This window comes from Ochotona princeps, chromosome 11 (genome assembly GCF_030435755.1).
Source record: "Ochotona princeps isolate mOchPri1 chromosome 11, mOchPri1.hap1, whole genome shotgun sequence".
NCBI lineage: Eukaryota > Metazoa > Chordata > Mammalia > Lagomorpha > Ochotonidae > Ochotona > Ochotona princeps.
In genome coordinates this window covers 70,236,479-70,257,684 of record NC_080842.1, presented here as the reverse complement: position 1 = coordinate 70,257,684, position 21,206 = coordinate 70,236,479, and the positions used below count along the sequence as shown (strand labels likewise).

The window sequence follows — 21,206 nt, the reverse complement described above, 5'->3', positions numbered from 1 at the left end:
GTTTCCATGCAAAAAGGTGGTGAGACTGCATCAAGGTAGTCAGAAATCCGCCGGGCCCTGCCAAGCAGGGGAGCTGTTCTCTTCACACCTTCGTGCCATCCACACCCACTGCACGGACCCCAGCAGTCAGGCACATTAGTGTCAGAACCCAGTTCTTCAGTTTTTGCAGAAGCTAAGGCCTGAGTTACGTAATTACCCTGGTCTACCTGAAGTTCATTTGGAATTCATGAAGGCCCTTCCGGCACAGATCTGCCTCTGAGGCATGAATACACAGCTGAATGTGATCAGAGCCTTGGGTTCCTGGGGTCTGAGTCCAGCACTGATGTAGTCTGGCTTCCGGTGTGTCGGCAGGTTTACCTCTTAATCAGATCTCTTGATGCCAAAAGATGTTTTTGGCATGTCCCAAAGATGAGAAGCTAAAATCAGTGAGTACACACCTGAACGCAACAAGCACAGCAGAGGGACTTTGGGGAAAGCTGGAGTAGTGGTCTGGGGTAATAAGTCCCACCAGTTAAGATTGGCCTTTTTCATAAAACAGAACTCCAGTCTGAACTATGCTACTGGACAGATGGCAAAGGCTGAGTCTGATGGTTTACTTTTCAACCTAAATACTGTTCTTAGGCTGCATAATTCCTTTGAGAATGCTGTGCATTGCAGAACTTGTTCAGAAGCCTCTAACCCCTTCCTGATACTGTTAGCACCCACGTAGATTAATGACAGCTCCAAGTTCCCTGCACAGTAAGTTTGGGAAGGGATAACTTCAGGTGGAGGGACAACTGAGCTGGCTCTTCAAAAACAGGACATGCTGTAGCAGTTCTGCCAATGGGTGGGCGCTAACAGGAGGCTAGAGGACATGTACCATTGGCTTCACTTCAGAAAGTGGAGAGGGTTTGAATGACTTTGGTCAGAGGCTAGGGAAGATCCCTCTCAGAACAGACTGAGGCAATTGTTCGTAGTCGCCAAGGGTTCTGGTAACTGCCTTCATGGGAAATCCATTTGCATCCTATCACATCCTACGACTGGTAGCTTCCAGTTACCAACTCTATGTGGGCTGGCAGAATCTGAATCTGAATGGCTTTCATGATCTGTAGGGTGATGTTTGGGCAGAAGTAAAATATACCTTCCCTGTTGCTGTGGTTACCTGTAGGCAGCTTGAACGCTACTCAAATAGCCATAGACCTGATACAACTTGGATTTCTGATGATGCTTGGGAAATCGCAGACTGAAGTGTTGAATATCCTTTTTGAGCTGATGCTGGCTAGTCTGCAGTCATTCCTTCAAACCTTCAAGTGTCTGCTTGAAACCAGATGAAATTAATGGAATAAGAAATTCCTGATGTACACTTGAGACATCAGCTCAGGTAGACCAAAGAACATAAAACCACAGTGTTGACCTCAGGTGTACTTTAGGTAGACAACAGATCTACAAGGTAACGGGTATACAAAGGCCGATGGGGGCATGGGTCAGGCTGGGGTTGAAGCATTCTATGCTGGCTAATCCAGGATAATGGGACCTAAGAGGCTCTTTGTGGGGTGGACCCTTAAATACATGTGAAATACCAAAAGGGACACTTCTCAGCTGCCTGCCTCTGGGCTGGGACAGGTGAATCATTAGACAAATGTTCTTTCACCAGATGAGTCTGAATATTAAGTACAGCAACATGTTCAAAGGGAGTCATAACAGTATCGGTGCCATGTGACCTTCAGTTCTTCATCGTTGGGCGTGATTGGAGTCTAATACTGCTCAAGTTGCATACCCACAGCAAGCAGCTCATGTGTCTAGTCAGCCACAGGGTATCCAGGTAGCTAACATATTAAGAACAATGATGCTAAACTTTGAGGGATTGCATTAATGAAGTGTGAAGCCTGATTGGCAGTTGTCATGGCAACAGCTGATGTGACTCTGAGCTCAGACTATTCCCAGGCTTGTGCAGCACATGTTGAAGTTAACAGTTCTGGTATCCTTGGGTTTCCTTAGTCATGACCTGTGTTTGGTTACAGGAATTTGCATGAATTTGTCTACCAGTACCATACAATTTCACCTTTTGAAAGTCCCTCAGACTCATGTCTACTCTGCTACAACACTTACATCTAGAACCTAACAATTCAAAGCTGCAGAAATTGCACAGTAATAAGTGTACGTGGGGCTCACTTCTAAGTTGCAGGAAAAAGCTTACTTCCCATTTGGTCCATGGTTGAAGAGGGCTCTGGGGGCTGTTAAGCTGCCTTAGTGGCTGGAGATACCAGGAGATGCAGGGGAGCCCCCCTCCATGGCTGCTGGGCTCAGCCACCCTTCGAAAGGCTCACCCTGAAGCCCAAGAGGTACTCGCCCAGGCCAGCTTGGCTCCCTGGGGGCTGGTGACACCGCAGACACTGAGGCGGCTGCCCATCTTCAGGAGTCTGACTACCTTGTCTAGGAAGTGTTTCTCCAGGAAGTCAGATAAGGGTCTGTATGGACAGAACCCAGGGTATGAAGTTCCAAGAGGGTCTGGTTCAGGTTCTTCAGGTCCAAGGCAGGTTCCAAGGCGTCTCAGGTTTCGCCCCATTCGTCGTGGGATGGCTTCTGCACATCCTGGAAGAGTGTGGCTGTCACGTTTCTTTTGCATCTTCAAAAGATGCTCAGCACCCTGTTCATCCACCAGCTCACAGAAGTGGCCCACGCCCTCCAGAGCCCACATGGTCACGGTCAGAATACCCCAGAGAAGCAGGTGTAGGAGGCCCGCAGGTACAAATTGACCAGCAGTTGGTGGCCGTCTCCACCTCGGTGGAATGGTTTTCATGAATCTGAACCTGAAAGGTCGTGATTAGTCAGTAATCACGGAGTTGACTCCAAAAACTGAAGAGATGGCCAACAAATGGTCTGGGAGGCTGTAAACTGGAGAAGAGATGGGAAGGTGATTGAAGTCAAGGAGCTCTGGGGCTAGCTTTCATGGGTAGGCCAACAGTTGGAAATGTTGGTCCCAGGGCTTCAGAATGCTTGCTGGGACAAGCATCTGAGCAGCTGTGACCATAGTACCTGAATTGCCTTTTATTGTCTTACTCTTCCTGTGAGGCCTTGTCATGTCTTTGTCAAGGCAGGTCATCAGGACATGGGCTGATTTTACTGTTAACCATGTCAACACTCACTATATCCTTGCATTATAAGCAGTGCTGAGGCTTCAAGGCAGCCTGCAGCACAAAGAAGCTAACAATGATGGGCACAAACAGGCATGTTCCAGGTGGAGACTTGGACCTTTGATAGGTGAAGGACAGCACCACATCAGTTCTATGTAACCATTAGAAACGAGTGGGGCTTCTTCAGTGTAAAGAATGGTGCAGATACTAAACCTGCTAGAAGCCCTCAAGGTCTGACTGGTTACTGTCAAGTGTGCTGTTCTGCCTCATCAGTGTATTACAGCTGGGTGATCCATACCTGAGGCAACTGTGCTGCAGAAAGCTTGGCATCCCTGGACTACCAGATGCTAGCGGCATCTTGCACTTAACTAGCCTCAGCTGTCTTGGGACGGTGGAGCTCTGGGCATGTTTTTCTATGACCTTGGAGTAGGATTCTGTGGAGATGCCAAGCCCATTTCTACAGAAGTGAACCTTGTTGGCTTGAGCCTAAGCTGTATCCTGTCGTGAATCTTAACACTGCAAAACAGCTCATGGCCTCTGCACACATTCCCGTGTGCCTTACTGTGCAGCTGAGTGCTTGTGCGAACCTCTGGTTTCACATCTGAACTGCTTGGGTGATGAAATACCAGTGCACCCTATTGATGGTCGCTGTGACCTGCATCTCTGGGTACAGAAATGCTGCCTTTGATCCAAACCCACTTGCAAGTCTCCTGACAACGCAAGCGTGGATGTTGGTACAGTTCGTGTTGCTTGTTTTCAAGGAGCGACCCTGCATCGTGGGGGCTGGCCTGGCTTGCTAAATCTGAAATAAGTTGTGCTGTACACTGGGAAGCATAAGCTGTGACTTAAGGGCTGAGTTTTTTTAGCTGCTTCTCGTAGACAAACCTCAGCTGCTGAACCAGGTTCTGATCATCTAGGGAACTTTTCAAGTCCAATGGTAGTAGAGCAAAATCTGTCTTCCAAAGGCGTTCTCTCTGGGTTATTGATTGGATAGGGGGACTGCAGAAATGCTGGTTCCCATCTCTCTCACCCTGGTAACTGCTGCGTGAATCAATGGAGTTAAAGCAAGTATCTTGCCAGGTATTCTTGGAATCAGAAGTGTACCTGTGCTCACTGAAGTCAAGCCTTTCTGTCAGGGCTTTGCAATTCCCATAAGCCGGGTACTTGTTCACTTAAAGTGTTTTCCCAGCTTGCGCTGTCATTCTCTGTACCCTGAGGGATCTGGGGAGAGGGAAACTGACTTAAATTTGACTTCATCGTATTCCTGCCTATTCAAGTTGTCATCACAGGGACAATTCTCTGCAGTCCCCAGGTGAAATGCGAGTCAGGATTTCTGGAGTTATGACTATGAACATCTGAGTTGGAGCACGCAGCCACGGCAGGTATAAGGAAAAGCACCAGGCCTAGATGGTGTGGCCGGCTTGTCTATGTATTGATAGCCCATGTCAACTCAACACTCCCGGATCCAGACATGTAGATGGTGTGGTGACTTAAGAGGATGACTTCCCTGGGCAAACGGAGACTCTAAGATGGACTGTTGGTGGATTATTCAGCGACCTCATTGTGCTTGAAATGGCGAGACTGACAGCAATTCATAACTGTTGAACTACTAAAACCACTTGAGCAAGACCCTCAAAGCATGCCCCACATCAGGGACCTGGGATGGGTGGGAAACTGGGTGGGACTTCTCCCTTTCTCTCTTTACCCCAGATACATGACAATGTAGAAATAAGTCTTACCCGCTTTCCTGTAGCCCTTGAACCTTTTTGCCCTAGCTATGTAAAGATTGTCAGAGGATAACTTCCACACATGTGATACTTGCAAATCGGATAAGTGGAGTCCAGCTGGTCAATGGGAGCTTGGTTGTGACCATGTGGAAAGCTGAGAGCAAGGAGGGGAAGTAGAGATCCCAGGAACTACATGCAGGAATAAACACTACTGCTTGCTTTGTCCTTGAAGTTTGTACATTTGAGTGTCCTTGGCAATGAAATGATGTTATCAGAAAAAGATGTCCATGAGGATTTTAGCCTGGGTTGAGCAAGCAATATGAATCAGACTGACTCAATGGATTGTGCTTGGGCATTGAAGTAAAAGATGGAACCACTGAGACTTGGTAGTGAGTCCCTCAGACACAAGACACCTCATACTCATTGCTTGTGCTCCTGACATTCTTCATAGTCTGCCAAGATTTAGGACTTCTGGGCTTGGTGTCTGGAAACTGCCCAAGTCCTTGCTTATAGGAAATGTGTATGCTGTAGTCCGGTCAGGAGTAGAGTACTATGGATGCTGGGAGAGGCAAGAGGGCTTCAGCTGACAGTATAGAGCTGCCAGGTTAGAACAGTCAGGTGATAAAGCTGCGTGAGACTGCTTCAGTAAATGTTGCGGCCGGCTAGGCTGGTAACATGGCACGAAGAAGGATCTGGGGATGAGACACCGACACGGAGACCAGAGATGGTGGAAAATGTCTCTCTCCGGCCTCTCTCGAGGCCTGCTTTTATTGCCTCCACTCTTGACCTCTCACTTCTTGTTTATGCTTTAGCCCACACTCTCAATATTGGATACAGCCGAGTTCCATCAGACCAGGTGCTTTCAGCCCCAAGCCCATTGCCTGTAGTGCTCAGCTTAGCGAGTGCTAACCAACTCCTTAGCCCACAACAAGTAAAGCTGATCTCTTTGCTTCTACTATCAATGCAGTTCTGTGCACAGCAGTGTTCAAAAGCAAGTGGTGTGGTCGTGAAAGAGGAAAGGCTTCACTTTTTTTTTGTCTGAGAGTATCTTGAAGATGGGCTATGTAGTCTGTTCACTTTGTGAAGGGGCACATGAGCCAAGTGGCACATGTACTTGGAAGCTGCAAGCTCCAAAAATCTTTCAGCTGCTGTTCATCAGGTCTACGATAACGAGCATTATGTCCTTGCACTGTTCCCTTTCAGCACCAAATCTTAAACCAGTGTCGAGAGTCTACCAAGCACAAGGACTTAATTTGTTTTGAAGGCCAATACTTGCCATGCTTAGGAAGACTGAAGCCTTGATGGCCTTTGTTACTAAGCATATCAGCTGTGAATGCCTGTTACCCTTAAACACAGGCAGCAGAAGCACAAAGGGCTGAGCGAATCGCCTGTGTCCCACTGTTTGCATGTAGCTGCACCATTCCAGTTCCCTGATAGAATTTTAAACTAGAACTTCTAAACCACCTAGACTTCAGCCTGTTGCTAAAAGGCACAAATCCATTTTGTATAATGAGGGGAATAGGGTGGAGGCCTCCTAGATTCTTTGAACCATTGTTTCCCAATGCACAAGATACAATGTGCTAATGAATTGGACGCTTTGTTAGCAAACCTTTGAGGGTGGTGGACTCGGGTGGATTCTAGAAAGCCGTCACAGATGACTCCATCCCACGGACCAGTTTATCCAGTCACTGTTGCTTCATGGTAGCTGTATGGTGTTGTCTGGGAAGGATGTGGCTGAGTTAGGATTGTAAACAAGAGCTTACTGTTTAGTGATCAGACTAAGTTGTGTACAAATGGCAAAGAAATCGGACTTGAATCCAAAACTGAAACCTGGAGTCTAGCGAGGAGTTCTAGAATGTCTAAGTTGCCCCATGTCAGAATGCTACGGCTAGAATTTGTACTCCTGACTTGACCATTGGCTAGGGCTGGGGGGAGGGGTGACCTGTCTTTCACCCCAGCAGCTCCAGTACTGCCTTGGGATGGGGAATGATAACACATTTCTGGTCTCCCCTGGTGCTCCCTCTGGTTTAATTCCTGCTTGTACTTAGCACTTGGAGTGGTCATTTCCATCTTGTGTCTGGCAGTCAATTCCTGGGTTATGGGTGGCAATTGAGTTGTACCATGCCAGGGAGCCTTTTTATTGCAGACGAATGTTCCTGGTTACTTAACATCGGGTGGTATGTAGTAAACAGGTACTGACCTCGGTGTATCCACGTCACAGAATCGAATGGCTTGTCCAGAGTTCAGCCAAATGTACTCACAATCAACCTGTTTTACCAGAGGAAACCTTATGGAGGATTTGAAGTCTGATTAGGATGTGTTGGCAGTAGACACAAAGATAAGCTAGTGTTCAGGCCCATTTTTTGGAAACATTGGTTGACTTCTGTAGATCACATCTTCGTTGTGGGCATCATACCATGGTCTATGCTAAGCTGTGACTTACAGTGTAATCTATATTGGTTTGCGCCCAACCCCACAGGGCTTTCTGCGTTCCTTGGCTTTCTGGTCAGCTGCGGTCTTCATGCTCTAGCCAGTAAGTTATTAAGCTTTCTGGTGTACACGGCTGGGTATCTACCCCTAATCCTTCATGTGATGGCTGAGTATGACATAGATCAGGGTAACTTCTACCTCAGTAAAGATGCCCTCACAAGAGCCAACTTGTTGCAGAAATCCGTTTCCAGGTATAAACCAGGACTTGGTTCCTCCAGGCATTTGTAAGGATCATCTCTTGAAGCCACAAGTGATGAGTTGGCTGTTCAAAAGATTGGAGAGGATGCCCACCTGAACCTACAATGTGGGAATCATTGGTTAACACTCTGCATTACTAGATCCTAAATCTTGCCCACTGGATCCTTGTGTTAAAGCAGCCAGTTGATGTGAGGTAGGTCAATAGCAACTTGCTTGATGGACCAAGACCTCAGTCTCTAAAGACCAGCAGCATTCCTGGCACTGATTCCCAAACGGATTGGCCTTCTTGTGGAGGCAAAACCTCAGGCTAGAATTTTGTATCTTCAGTAGGTCTTTACTGAATCCTGCAGATACCCACACATGCATTTTCCACCACGGGCCTTCTGACCATATGAGCAAGAATGCACAAGGAGGCCCAGGCCAGATGCGCAATTCCCTATAACTTGAGGCTTTCTAGTCTAGAAAATGGCCTAGATTAATCTCAGGCGTGAGTGACATGCTGTTACTACAGTTCACAGGAGCCTACTAACTGCAGTTTCTCCAAGAGTCGAGAGGCTTTCAACTTGAACCTGGAAGTAACGTTCTCTAAGACATTTTAAGAGCACCTGAAATGTAACAGGCTATCAAGTCTGATTCTTTAGCATTCTGACACCAGGTTATCAAGAGCGCTGATTGCCTAAGCGTCAGCTCTGAATGTGCTGCCAATAACATTTTCTTTGGCATACTAACAGACCTCATGCATTGTTGGCAGAGATCAGTGTTAACAGAAGTTGATGTCCACAGAGTGTACGATTAGGTCCTCACTTGGCTGAGTTTTCATGTGAAGGCTGATTCTCCCTCATAGGATGATACAGAGGCGACACAAGAGTCTACTTAATCTCGCAAACATCAATCCTCGAGGATTGAGTTTAAACCTAAGGCAATCCTAATTCTCTTCAGGAGAGAAGGCATAGGTCTCCCATGTGTTAGGTGGTGTCCGGGTAACCACTTGGCAAAGGATGTAACTGGGAAGCACACAGCTGTGTAGTCTCTGGCTGAAGGATGGTGACAAGACAATGGAACTTATGATGAGAGGGTATCATTACCCCCCGAAGAATGAAATGGACATACCTGGGTTTCTTAACTTTTGTATCATGGCCAATTCTTAAGTGGAGAAGTTGTACTAATTCCTACTGAAAAAATCAAGAACTTGTTCTATAATCTCAGATGTGATGAGGTCCCTGGGTAACATTATCATATTTGAATTCTACTTAGTGACTGAGGTGGATTTTGAACCTTATTTGGAACTGCTGAGCACAGTTATGTGATGAAAGTGTGCTGGGAAGGGGGGCGGAGAGAACCAGCTAACTGGATGCTGACAGAACATGCTTAGGAAGAGCTGCTTGGCTCCCATGCTTTCTCGGGCAAGGACTGGGACTTTAGCACCTTACGTGAGCTTCCTTTCTGACTTGAGGCCTAGACTGTTCTGGCATACTTATCACAAACCACCATGACTTTGGAGAGCCAACAGTCAACTTCTACCTCTCAAACTTCTAAATCTCGTTTTCCAGTGGTCTTAAATGACTGTAATGAGTGCAAAGCAGTTTTGAGACTGACAGACTTAGATGTTGAGTTTCAGGCAGAATCCTTAGTTGAGCTTTTTTTTAATTCATTGATTACATTGTATTATGTGATACAGTTTCATAAGTACTGGGATTCTCCCCACCCCTCCCCCAACGGTGGATTACTCCACCTTGTTGCGTAACCGCAGTTCGAGTTCAGTTGAGATTCCCTCTTTGAAAGCATAAACTAAACATAGAGTCCAACATCTTATAGTCCAGTCAAGTTCCTCGGCTTCTTGGGGAGACCCTGTCTGGTCCGAGGGCAGAACCAGCAGAGTATCATCCCGATCAACTAAAAGCTCCAACATACCCTCAGCAACAATTACTTAGTTGAGCTTTGAATGCTTAGAATTTGGAGAGCCAAGATGGCCTCACAGCTAGACACATAAGGAGTAACCTTACAAAACTACCATGCTTGTATCACTTGGTGGAGCAAATCCATGACGGGACTTGTACCAGAGAAGCTGATACATGTTCTAATGAATGCAAAGGAGATCATTGAACCCCAGGCTCTAAAAACACAATGGGAAACTCTTTCAATAGTGGACTTTGGTAGAATAAGTTGAATACCATGTACTTGATTTACATGGACTTAGCAGAGGAAGCATCTCCTTACCTGTAGTTAATAGGTGGGCCTTATGTGAAGCCTCTGCACTTCTTGTAGGCGTGAACAGCTTGTCTCCCCACTCCACTGCCTGTCCATCCTGAAGAGCCTATGTACCATCAGCTTGGCTTCGTCCAGAAATCTTTAGTGGGAGCTGGTAATCCCGCACTGTATAATGAAAATGAGTTGGTACTAGAATACATTCTGAAGTTTTAGAAAATCACATGATGGATGGGTCATGTAAATTGACTCAAGCATCTCCCTTATCTTGAAGGCATGGTATATGGCAGAGATGAACATGCTGTCTTGGCAGGTGTCCCAAGTTTCCTGGACTCCATGGTTGATAATCCTAGTCAAATTGAGGCTGGTATTAATGCCTACAGATATTTGTTGGTACTGACTTGGTACAGTTGAATATATTACAGAAGGAATTTGCTTTCCATGAACTTGTAGATCTAGAATCCCTAAATATGGACTACTTGGTACTATCTAGGTATCAAAGTAATCTAACTTGAATTACTTTCAGATTCATCACCTGTAGTTAGGCCTACTCCCTCCAGAAGAACAGTATGTTTAGTATCTTAAATGGTTCAATTGCTGGCATGTATAACATCTGTGGCTATATGGTAAGCTCATCACTGTTGTAGATTTACCCATAGGCAAGTCTGGAATGACTTAACAGAAGTTTAATGACTTGTAGCATTGCAGGGAAGACAACTCGGCCCTTACACTGTAGGCTGCTGAACTTGTTAGATTCTCAATTTGGGGGTAGTGTGCTATGCTACTTTGACTGATGTCCTTAGCAATAACTTGGTAAAGAAATATCGGACAGCATGAAGAAACTTTGTGGGAAGTGCATATGCTGGGGCCTAAATGAGGACTTCCTTTTTGCTATGGGAGATGTGCATACATGCAATAATCATCATGGCAACTGGATGCCTTGCTGTCCCAGACCTAGTATTGGAGGTAACACAAGCTGTCCTGTTCACCTTGACGTTCTAAACTGTTCTTGATTAGCAGAGATAAGTTTGACAATGATGCTGTTGCATGGTGTGCTTCAGTGAGGAGGTGCTTGCAGTATCCTGTGTGGTGGGTCCTGGAACAAGAAAGCTGGCTCCTGAAGTTCAGCCCCAGCGCCTTCTGCTATTTGGCCTTTATCTAGACTTTTCTGTAGCAAATGGTCCTAACCTATGTATCCTTTGCTGTCACTTAAGTGTAATCTCTCACCATGTACCGCCATTCTACTTTGCTACGTTGAAGTTTCAGTCTTAGAGGCTAAAGTTCAAATGCTTCTGTCTGTTGATTAGGCAGAAAAGTCTGATCCTGCTTCAAGAAGAACAGCTCAGCTTTGTTAAGGAAGGCAATGTTTAGCACATGGAGTTTTCTCAAAGAAGCTTTCATATTCCAGATCAAATGGTCTTCAACCCAACTATGCTCTCAGCAGTAGTAGATGCAATCTTTTCATGCTATTCTTAGGGGTTCCTTTTACATCCTGTGTCCTGTCAAACTTGAGATGCCCATGAAAATCGTGCCATACTCCTAGTAAGCTTCCATCTCAGACCAACTGCTCACAAGAACAAGTTTGGGATGAATGGAATGTTACAGCTTTAAGCTGCCACACCAGGAATATTATCTAGGGATTCCTCCTGAACTGCCTTGAAGATGGCTTACGTTGAAACTCAGAACAGGCTCTCATGCTGATAAGACAATGTTGTGGGATGTCAATCCTTGGAATGGTCTTCACTGGACACAGGAACAGTGAGTCCTGTCATGCCTTCTGGATGTAGCCACCTCCAGAGCAGTACTCCAGCCATGTGAGCTATCAGGCCATCTGAAATGCTATAGTCGCTTGCCTGAAAAGTGGACTAATTTTTTTTCCCATGGTATCACCAGTGCTGGCCTACATGTTGTCTGCTTAGCTGCCTCTTTAGGGTCTACAGAAGCTTCTTTACATGTAACTGCGATTCAACTCTTGGGGGTCCATCAGGTCTCGAGTGTGGCAGAGGTTCATGGGAACTAGCATTACTATTGGATTAAAAAGAATCATGGGATTAGCAACTGAGTGCTAGAGGGCAGTGGAGGTGGAAAACCTTGAGGCTTTTCTTCAGTTCTGGGTGTCCTCCTGGGGTTCTGAGTTCTCTTGGAAGCTTATCTAGGACTTGATGCTGGTATTGAAGACAGCTACCCCTTTAGCTTTCCAGGGAGTTTGGTGCTTTGAGCAACACATTTCCATCGCTTTTGGAAAATAGATGTGATTTAGAGTGTCGACATTTGATTATGATACCTTGAACTTGATGTGGAAAGAAGGCATCTTCACCCCGTGTTGATAATGTCTTTTTTAAATTTATTTTTAATTCACTAATTACATTGTATTATGTAACACAGTTTCATAGGTACTTGGGTTCTCCCCACCCCTCCCCAAACCCTCCCACCATGGTGGATTCCTCCACCTTATTGCATAACCACAGCTCAAGTTCAGTTGAGATTCCCCCATTGCAAGCGTATACCAAACATAGAGTCCAGCATCTTATTGTCCAGTCAAGTTCAACGGCTTCTTAGGTATACCCTCTCTGGTCTGAAGACAGAGCCAGCAGAGTATCATCCCAGTCAATTGAAAGCTCCAACATACCATCAGCAAAAATTTACATCATTATGGAATTAATTGACATAGTAATGAGTAACCAATATGTTAAAAGTAAATGCGAGTTCTTAACCACCTTCTGTGACCACCTCATTGACATTTCAATTTTAGTTTATACACAACATAACATACATAACATGTTATACATAACATCGTGTCATCTTAAACTAAGGCAAACGTGGTATTTAACCTTTTGGGATTGGCTCATTTCCCTTAGCATTATGGTTTCCAGTTTGGCCCATTTGGCCACAAAAAGCTGCATTTTGTTTTTTTTAATAGCTGAGTAGTATTCCATGGAGTGGATGAACCATAACTTATCCAATTCTGTGCTGATGGGCATTTTGGCTGCTTCCATGTTTTTGCAATTACTGATTGTGCTGCTATGAACATAGGAGTGCATGTTGGTTTCTGATAAAACAAGTGTTCTGGATATATTCCTAGGAGTGCTATTGCCGGATCATACGGTATGTTGAATTTGAGTTGTTTGAATGTTCTCCATACTGATTTCCATAGAGGCTGTACCAGCCTGCAGCCCCACCAGCAGTGGAGTAGGGTTCCTTTTTCCCCACAACCTCGCCAACAAGTGTTATTGGTGCTTTTATTCATGTGGGCCAGTCTTACTGGCGTTAGGTGGTACCTCATTGATGTTTTAATTTGGATTTCCCTTATTGCCAGGGAACTTGAGCATTTTTTCATATGTTTATTTGCCATTTGGGTTTGTTCCTTTGTGAAGTGTCTGCCCATTTCCCGTGCCCATTTCTTGAGTGGCTTGTTTGTTTTGGTGTTTTGGCTGTTTCGTAGTTCTTCGTATATTCTGGAGATTAGCCCTCTATCACCTACATAGTGCCCAAAGATCTTCTCCCATTCTGTGGGCTGCTTTTTTACTTTGATTGTTTCTTTTGCTGTACAGAAGCTTCTTCATTTGAGGTCCCATTTGTTTATTCTGGTCTTGATTTCTATTGCTTTTGGAGTCCTTTTTAGGAAGTAGGAACCTACGCCGATAATGTCTTTTACAAGCATGGTCCTACAACTTCAGGGCATGTTGACCAGTGCAGTTCAGTTTCACCTGTGGGACGCAGACCTGCATGCAGACCTGACAGAACTTGGACACAAGTCCTGTGTAGGCACCAAGCACGATCTCCTGTAAGAAATGCGTGCTCTTAAATGTACTGGACCTGAAAGGGAAAAGGGTTAATAACCATCTTGCCAGCATAGAGGATGTTCTAATCCTTTACAGACTGATACTTTAAAGGGCCTGAGACTTGTTAGTCCTGAACAAGTTAAGACCAAGTGCACCATGATGCAAGTGAAGCCCTATTTGGAAGCATGTGGGTGGCTAAACAAAGGTTAGCTTGTGTACACATCATACAACCTTCCTTACATTGTTTCAGAACTTGTGTATTCTGCTAGGACATTGAAGGTCTGTCCACCCTGTGGGCCTTGCTCTCTGCCACTGAGGCTTTGTGGTGGTTGTGTACTTGGGCTCTCTGAGGAGAGGTCCTACAACTTCAGGGCATGTCCTGTGGAGGCATCAAGCATAGCTCTGTAGATATTATTGGAAGAATTGATCACCATCCAAGATATTGGCATGTAGCGTATATTTTAAGACTAAAGGATGAATTTGTCTTTAGATATGGCCATTGTGAGGCGTCTTTAAGGCTGTACTTTCCTTGCCCATATTTTGGTTAAACACATGTTCATAAGGTGTCTGTGCCCATCTAAACTACTCTATGTAGTGGGTGCAGAAGCTGGACCATGTGTTCTGGTCAGGTTACATTAATGTGGCCTTGTGCTATGTTTAGAGTAGTCCACCCCACCCAGTGTGAATGCTCTTTATCATTGGGTTGTCCTGCACTGTGACTCAGTTTCCTGCTGTCCAATGTGCTTAGACAATGGATTACAACCAATCTTTGTCCATGACCAAGGCTGTAATGTCAGATCTGCTTGGAAATAACAGACCTGGATGCTACAGTCACCATCCTAACTTTTTCTTGTAATGATTTTGAGGATGAAGATCCAGTGAGTCCATCTTTACCCCAGCCCTATGAATCTGGCCTTATGTTCATGGTAATGTATATCATCTGGCTGCCTGCAGGCTCCTAAAGTGAACTTCATAAGGCAAATGAATCCAGAGTGTCATCACCTTGGCTGCCTCCCCTGAAGGAGAACCTCGTGTTGATGGGGCTCTTTGAACTTATTCCATGTCTTCTGAATGTTTTTGAAGTAGGTGACCCTCTTAAGTGGACTTGCTCCTGGGAAGCAATTGGGGTCGTTACCTGATGGCCTTGTGCTCTATAACTGGACAGAAGAAACTAAAGATGGTGGATGGCGTCCACATTCCTTATGACCGAGATGATGCCTATCCTTTGGAACAGGATAGCATCGCCTCAGAAGTTGAATGTTTCTCCTGTTTTGTGCCCATTCCAGAGGACCTAATGAGAGGGTCTTTGTGTCAGCAAAGGCATGCTCTTGTATGTGAAGTTTCTTAGTCACTAAGCACTCCATTCTTGGCATTATTTCTAACTTGAATCACCATCTGCATAAACTGACTTCATTCCCATATTAGGTAGCATTATATTAGCAAAGGCCCTTGGGCAGGACCTACTAGAAAGGAAAAATGCAGCTGTGCTGGGATTATATGCCTGTCAGACAACACGGAACTCAGATCCATCTGCTCTAGCAAGAAGTCAAGTGGGATGCAATGATCTTGTCCTCATGGATATTTCCAATGTCTGGTTTGATTAGAAATTCTCACCTTGGCCAACAATTCTAGGAAAGCTCATTGTGGTGCTCAGATGCTTGTCACTGACTTTGTACAGATTGCTTTACTTGGTTGAACTTGCTTCTGTGAAGTTGAACTAGTCTGGAAGCTCTAGCTCAAGTCTTGGCTCATCCACAAGTTTACATGATACCCCAGCAACTCGAGTTTGAATTCAGTTGGCTATCTGGATATATATGTAGTTACTCTAAGGTGGAGCTTCTACAGATACTTGTCTCTAGAATGTCCACACTTCTGCACCGGTCTACTAGACTTCCTAGATGCAATAGCATATGTGAAGTACATGTTGTGACTTTTGGTTAGTGCTAAGTAAAATTCTCTGGTCACAGGATGCTGAACTTACCCTGTTGACACTGCATGGAAGAGGGATGCATGACTCTTCACTCCCGCTGAATGTCATGCAGAAGAGCAAAGTAGCATGCCAGATGTTCTGAGAAACTCAAATTTCTGTTGCCAGTAGGACAATAGTTGTATATGGTGGGTAGTGAGCTTTATGTGAACACATATGCCAAAGGATGGGAGATACACACTAATCTTCTAGCCTTGATGCTATTGGAAACAAAACATTGCAAGCTGCCATTGCCAAATGACCTGAGTCCATTCTGGATTGCTTCCTCCATCGCTGTCAGAGTGGTGGCACTCTTCTCCCACTGTGTTTGCATCGACATTACACAGTCTCCACTAGAAATCAGTGACACTTCAGTTCTTTCCCTTACAGTACAAAGCAACTAGGAAAGAATATGAAATATCCAACCTGGTAACATATTTCTGCAGCTCTATGTACTTGCCTGGCTATGCTTCTGCACTTGTCCCACTGCTGCCTGAAAGGTATGACCCCCAGAAAAAGGGCATAATCTTGGCACCCCTGCTAGTGTCCAAGTGAAATCTCTACACCAAACAGCTTGCTTCTGAGAAATGACAGGACTGCAAGGTGGGATGTCAGTACTCTGATAGGGGTGGTCTCTAGTATGTTAGAAGTGCAAAGGGAAACCTAGGTTTGCACTGGGGCAAGAGTATAACTATGGACTGTTTTGAAAGCTCACAGGCACCCGTTGCATGAAATCTGACAGTATGGCTACTGTCACTCAGTAAAACTAGTCCCAGAAGTTGTGGTAGGATGTTTCCTGCTACTTAGCCTGTCCAGGAAGTCTAACTGGCCATCTCCTTGCCAGTCATTGTCCTGGTGATGGTTTGTCACTAGCCAAGTTGAAAGCCCAGACTCATTAAGCAATCTTTCCTGACTCCATTTGTCAGGATTTGGCATGAAATTCGTTGTAATGCATTTATGTGCAGACAGTTCTTCTGCTTATCTCCATAAATCTTGCTGATCACCAGTTTGTGGCTGGATTTTGATGGGCCCTTGGTGTTAGGATGAATCTATCCTTTAGCCCATATGAGGGAAATGAGTGGTTAGCTATCAGCCTTTAGGCAACTCTAAGGAATTAAAGTACAGCTTGAACAAGGTTGCAGTAGCAGAGGTGTTGCCAGTTACCCATCATGTAATCCAAAGCATCTTGGGGTTTTCTTGAGAGCTTTTTGAAAACACTACCTAGTTAAGTGACAAACCAGAAACCTAGAGGGCAAGAATCTGTAGTTCTGAAGGTGTTGGAATCAACTGTATACAGTGTGATGTTAACTTTGTCCTCATTTGAAGTCTGGATGCCTCTGGTTATAGCACTGGGCAGTTTGGATTTGACTGGCCCACATGTCCGCTAGAAGCAGGGGGGATATCCTTTGAAGCTGGTGTCAAGTTATCTCACTTGAGCTTATGGTGGCTAAGGCAGTGGTTCTTCATAGCACTGTAGGCAGATGTTCTGGGAGACCAATACTCAGAGCTCAAGTGAACAGGCCTAAACATAGGACCAGCTATTAGAAAGTTCTGTAGCCGTGGTCGCTGAGATTGCTTTCTGGAAGCAATAGGGGTTGGCTGAATTGAAGGTGAAAGGCCCAGGAACTGTCTGCTGGTTTCCAGATCTCACTTCTGCTGGTTCCCTACTTTTTCGCTGGGGCTTCCATATAGCTGAGTCTATCAGGTGTTTTGCATGAAGGTGGCCTTTTATCAGAGAACATGTGATAATTGTCCTTTTGGAATTGACTTAGCATAATGGTTTCTAGTTGACCATTTTGCTGCAAATGGTAGAATTTTACTTCTAATGGCTGAATATTGCAGACTAGATGTCCATCAGAAGAGGAATAAAGAAACTGATTACATCTGGGTGGTTTCCATGTCTTTGCAATTGTAGACTGTGCTGCTATAAATAAGGATTGCAGGTCACTTTCTCAAATGTGTATTTTCTTTGGATATATTCCTAGCAGTGAGACAGCGGAGTCATGGTAGACAAATGTTCAGGGGTAGACGAGAGGCTCCAGTGCATCTCTTTGAAGATTCGGTCTTGAGTCAATGGAAATCCAGGATGTTCTGACACCGACTTGAAGCACATGTCCTATAAGATGGACAAATACTGGAGACTGAGGGGGCACAGGAATGACTGGAACCTGATGGGACACAGGACAGTGTCCTGTGAGGGGACAGGAAGTCCTCAGTGACATTCTTTGAGGGGAGGGTACCCACTATATCCCTCCACACTTCCTCCTTTAATTATACAGCCTAGGCCAAGAAGCCAGTGGTAAAAATGCCAAGGCCACCTGGAAACCACCCAAACACCCATACAAGCAGAGGAATTTCTGCATGACCCGGAGTGGGCTACCAGTTCTAGCAACTGCTGTCCCATAGGCCCCTGCCTCCCTGACATCCCAGGCAGTGACAGGCGGGTGGCCACCAAGATTCCAGAGACTGGGACCCAAGTGCACCAGCTGTCTTACTTCTGCCCAAACACTCACGGACCTGGGTCATATCCATGGGTGAGTCTGTGCCTGGCTCCTAAGCAAAGAAGGGGTGCAGCCATAGCAGCATGTGGGTCTGGAGAACTCCCCTTACCCGGGGCCCAGGGCACAGCTCAGTGGGCACAGCCATGGGGCCGGAGGCATGAGAGCCCAGGTAGCATCTCCATGGCCAGGGTGCAGCTGGCTGAGCTCTCCTTGCTGAAGGACACTGGCACCCCATCTGACTGGCGTGAGGAGCCGCCAGTCATGTGTGCCTGCAGTGACCGGCCTGACCTGGCCCAGCTGCTGTCACATGGGCCAGGCCTGGGTCTCATCCTAACCCCATGTGCAGCCAGGCAGTGTCCACTGTCCCCCTCCGCCCACCAGCGTGGCCTCTGCCCAATCCAGGGTATTTGAAGGTGCACCAGTTTTCAAGATTGTGAAAGGCAGGCATGACTGGGTAGGGAGGGGAGCCTTGAAAAAGGATGTGGTTTGCTTTCTGTAGTCAAGACACTTGAGCATTACCATGTGCTCAGCTCTGCTGTAAGGTACTAGTGATACTTAAGGGAGAGGAGTTCAGGTTTCTTCTTGAGCCCATAAGGTCATCTTGAATGTGGGTACTGGATGCAGGTTTGCCTGAGAGCAGCTTCTAGCAGTGCCCTACAGTTTGTCCCACACAGCTTGGACTCTTTGGTCCCCATCAGGCTGTCTTGCACTACAGATACTTACAGTGTCTCCTCACTGACCATAGCTGGGCCTTACTGCAAGTTGTGCTTCTTGCAGTTCCACAGCCAATTATAACTAGGTAGGATGATTTGAGCACATGGAATCCAAGGGTACAGTGTAGTGATGAAATAACGGAATAAATATGGGATCTAGAAACGTCTACAGAGAATGGAATTAGTATCTAAGATGTCATGGGTAATAGTTTTACCCACTTTCCTGTAGCCCTTGAACCTTTTTACCCTAATAAACTAAAGATTGTCAAATAATAGAAAATGGAAAAATGTCATGGGCTGTGAGGACCTGGAAAGTCCTCCATGGGCAGGGCTGGGGCCTGGCTTGCCTGTGGTGACCTCTCACAGGGGTGACGTAGGTTCTCAGTGCTAGCAAGGACAGGTCAGCAATCATGGTGGGTATAGCTGCTTCAGAGTGAGAGTACAGCCTCATGCTTCTGTACTGCTCAAAGGCTGCCTAGGAAGCTTGTCGGTCTGGGTCACTGTAGAATACTCCCTGCCGAGGGAGGTGGGAATACACCTGGAGCCAGATGTACCCTGGATCAAGCTCCTGAATTTCTCAACGTGATACTGTCATGATTTGAGTGAACAGCCTGGAATGACGGGGTACATTTGATGCAGTGTCGCACTCTAACGCTGTGTTACCTGAGATTTGGGCTGCAGAGGTTCACTTCACTCAGCATCCGGGCCACTTGTATTGAACCTGTGTGGTAGAAAATCTTATTTTCAAATCGCCATTAAAGGTCAAGGCCTATATCTTACCAGTACCTTGGTTTACAGATCAGCACAAAGTCCTTGCTCACGTGAACCTAATCTTCAGCTGACTAGAACCGATGGCCCCTGTTAGACACTTGATCAGGGTCACAGAGGATGTTAAGTGAATGGTATGAGGCCTGCCTCGAGCCGTAGGTCTGTCCTCATGTGAGGGGTGGGTAGGTACGCTCTTCAGTAGCTTTTAAGGTATTTCAAGGAGGCAACTGCGTTGTTAGTATCCCATGGGGAAATGGTGCAAAGCGAGTCTTGCCAGTCCTTTATGGTCTACGTAGGAACCTTTTAAAGGCAGCAGTCCATGGAATAGGGCTGAGCCTTAAGGGAACAGGTGGAAGGTGCTCAGAGCCTGAGCTGAGGATAATGACCTTCAGTAGTTCAGTGGGGATTCTCTGCCCTCTGTAAAATGACCACTTCCTACATTCCCAAGTCTTCAGAGTCTTTGAATTTTAAGTGAAAGCAGCCAGCTTATCTCAGGACTTGTCAACCTTATTAGAGCTGGACAGTCTTGTAGAGGACTGTCTTGTCAGAGTCAGTTGGTATTGACTATTTCAAGATGTGAATAGCCCTACCCGGTGGTAATAAGGAAAAAATCCCCTGACATCACCTTAATTCAATGGAGAGCAAAAATCTTCCAACTGGGTAACCTAGAGGTTTCATAGAATAGTATAGGGCTCCTATGTGGCCTTTACCATTGTGGTGCTGGACACCCATGTATTTTCCCATGGTCTTATAAAGGTGGGAGAGAAGCCTGTTCAAAAAAGCAGTTGCTTTCAACTAATGCTCCGTGCAAGAATTCAGGATATTGAGCCAGATGTCACTTGTGAATCTTATAAAATGTGCGGCTCAGTGTTGGAACATCTGTGCACGATGTTTCCAGCAGCCCCACACTGGAGCAGCTAGGTCCACTTGTGCTTCCTGAAGGTGCACATCCAAGCTGGTGCTAGGAAGCCTCAGAAAAGGTGGTAATTCTGCCCAGGATGTCTTGAAAATGGATGGCATAAAGGCAGGTTCTCACTGCTCAGACAGGCTAGCCTCCGTGGTAAACAGTGAAATTGTCCAGGATCTAAAAACACAGAACATGGAGTCTACTTGTGAGAAATACAGGCTTAGCTGACGTATACTCCTTCAGAAAAGATATGCTCAGCTCATTAATATGGATCATAGAACATGATCTGTTGTCTAGCCAGGGGTACCTGGATAAGTGTGAATTTGATATACTTAATGAATTGTGCTTGAATGTTCTAGATAATGATGGTATTCATCAAAGCGTTGAACCCACAATGATTCCCCCACCCAACAACTCTTCAGTGGTACTAGTCACTTTGGTCAGGGTTCAGTGTGTTCTTTGACTTGGGAGGAAACAGCTTTCAAGCAGCTGTTGAATGCCAAGTCCTGTGCTAAATGTGTGGTGCCTTGACTTACAGAAACAGTAAATGTATTTGGGCATGGACCCATCTTGTACTAGTCTGTTGCCGACTTGGAATGAATGCCAAGGAAACACAGAGCTTTAGAGGGCCGGGGGACCAAGACCTGTCTCATACACAGGTCTTCCCTCAAGTGGGGGCAGTACTGGGCAGGTACTCCCCCCAGTTTGAAGGTGGCAGCCCATAGGAGATGGCTAGAGCTTGAACTTAGAGTAGGCCAAAGAATTTGTCTTCAGGACTTTGGCTGAATATCATTGAAGATATAGCTGCTTCACCTATACAATCTCAGGTTCTCCAA

At 45.8% G+C, this 21,206-nt stretch overlaps 1 pseudogene; it reads right to left on the bottom strand.

Annotated features, from left to right (window-relative positions):
- Positions 1-789: 789 nt before the first annotated feature.
- On the bottom strand, positions 790-18,127 carry LOC101535430 (ferritin light chain-like; annotated as a pseudogene).
- Positions 18,128-21,206: the final 3,079 nt, after the last annotated feature.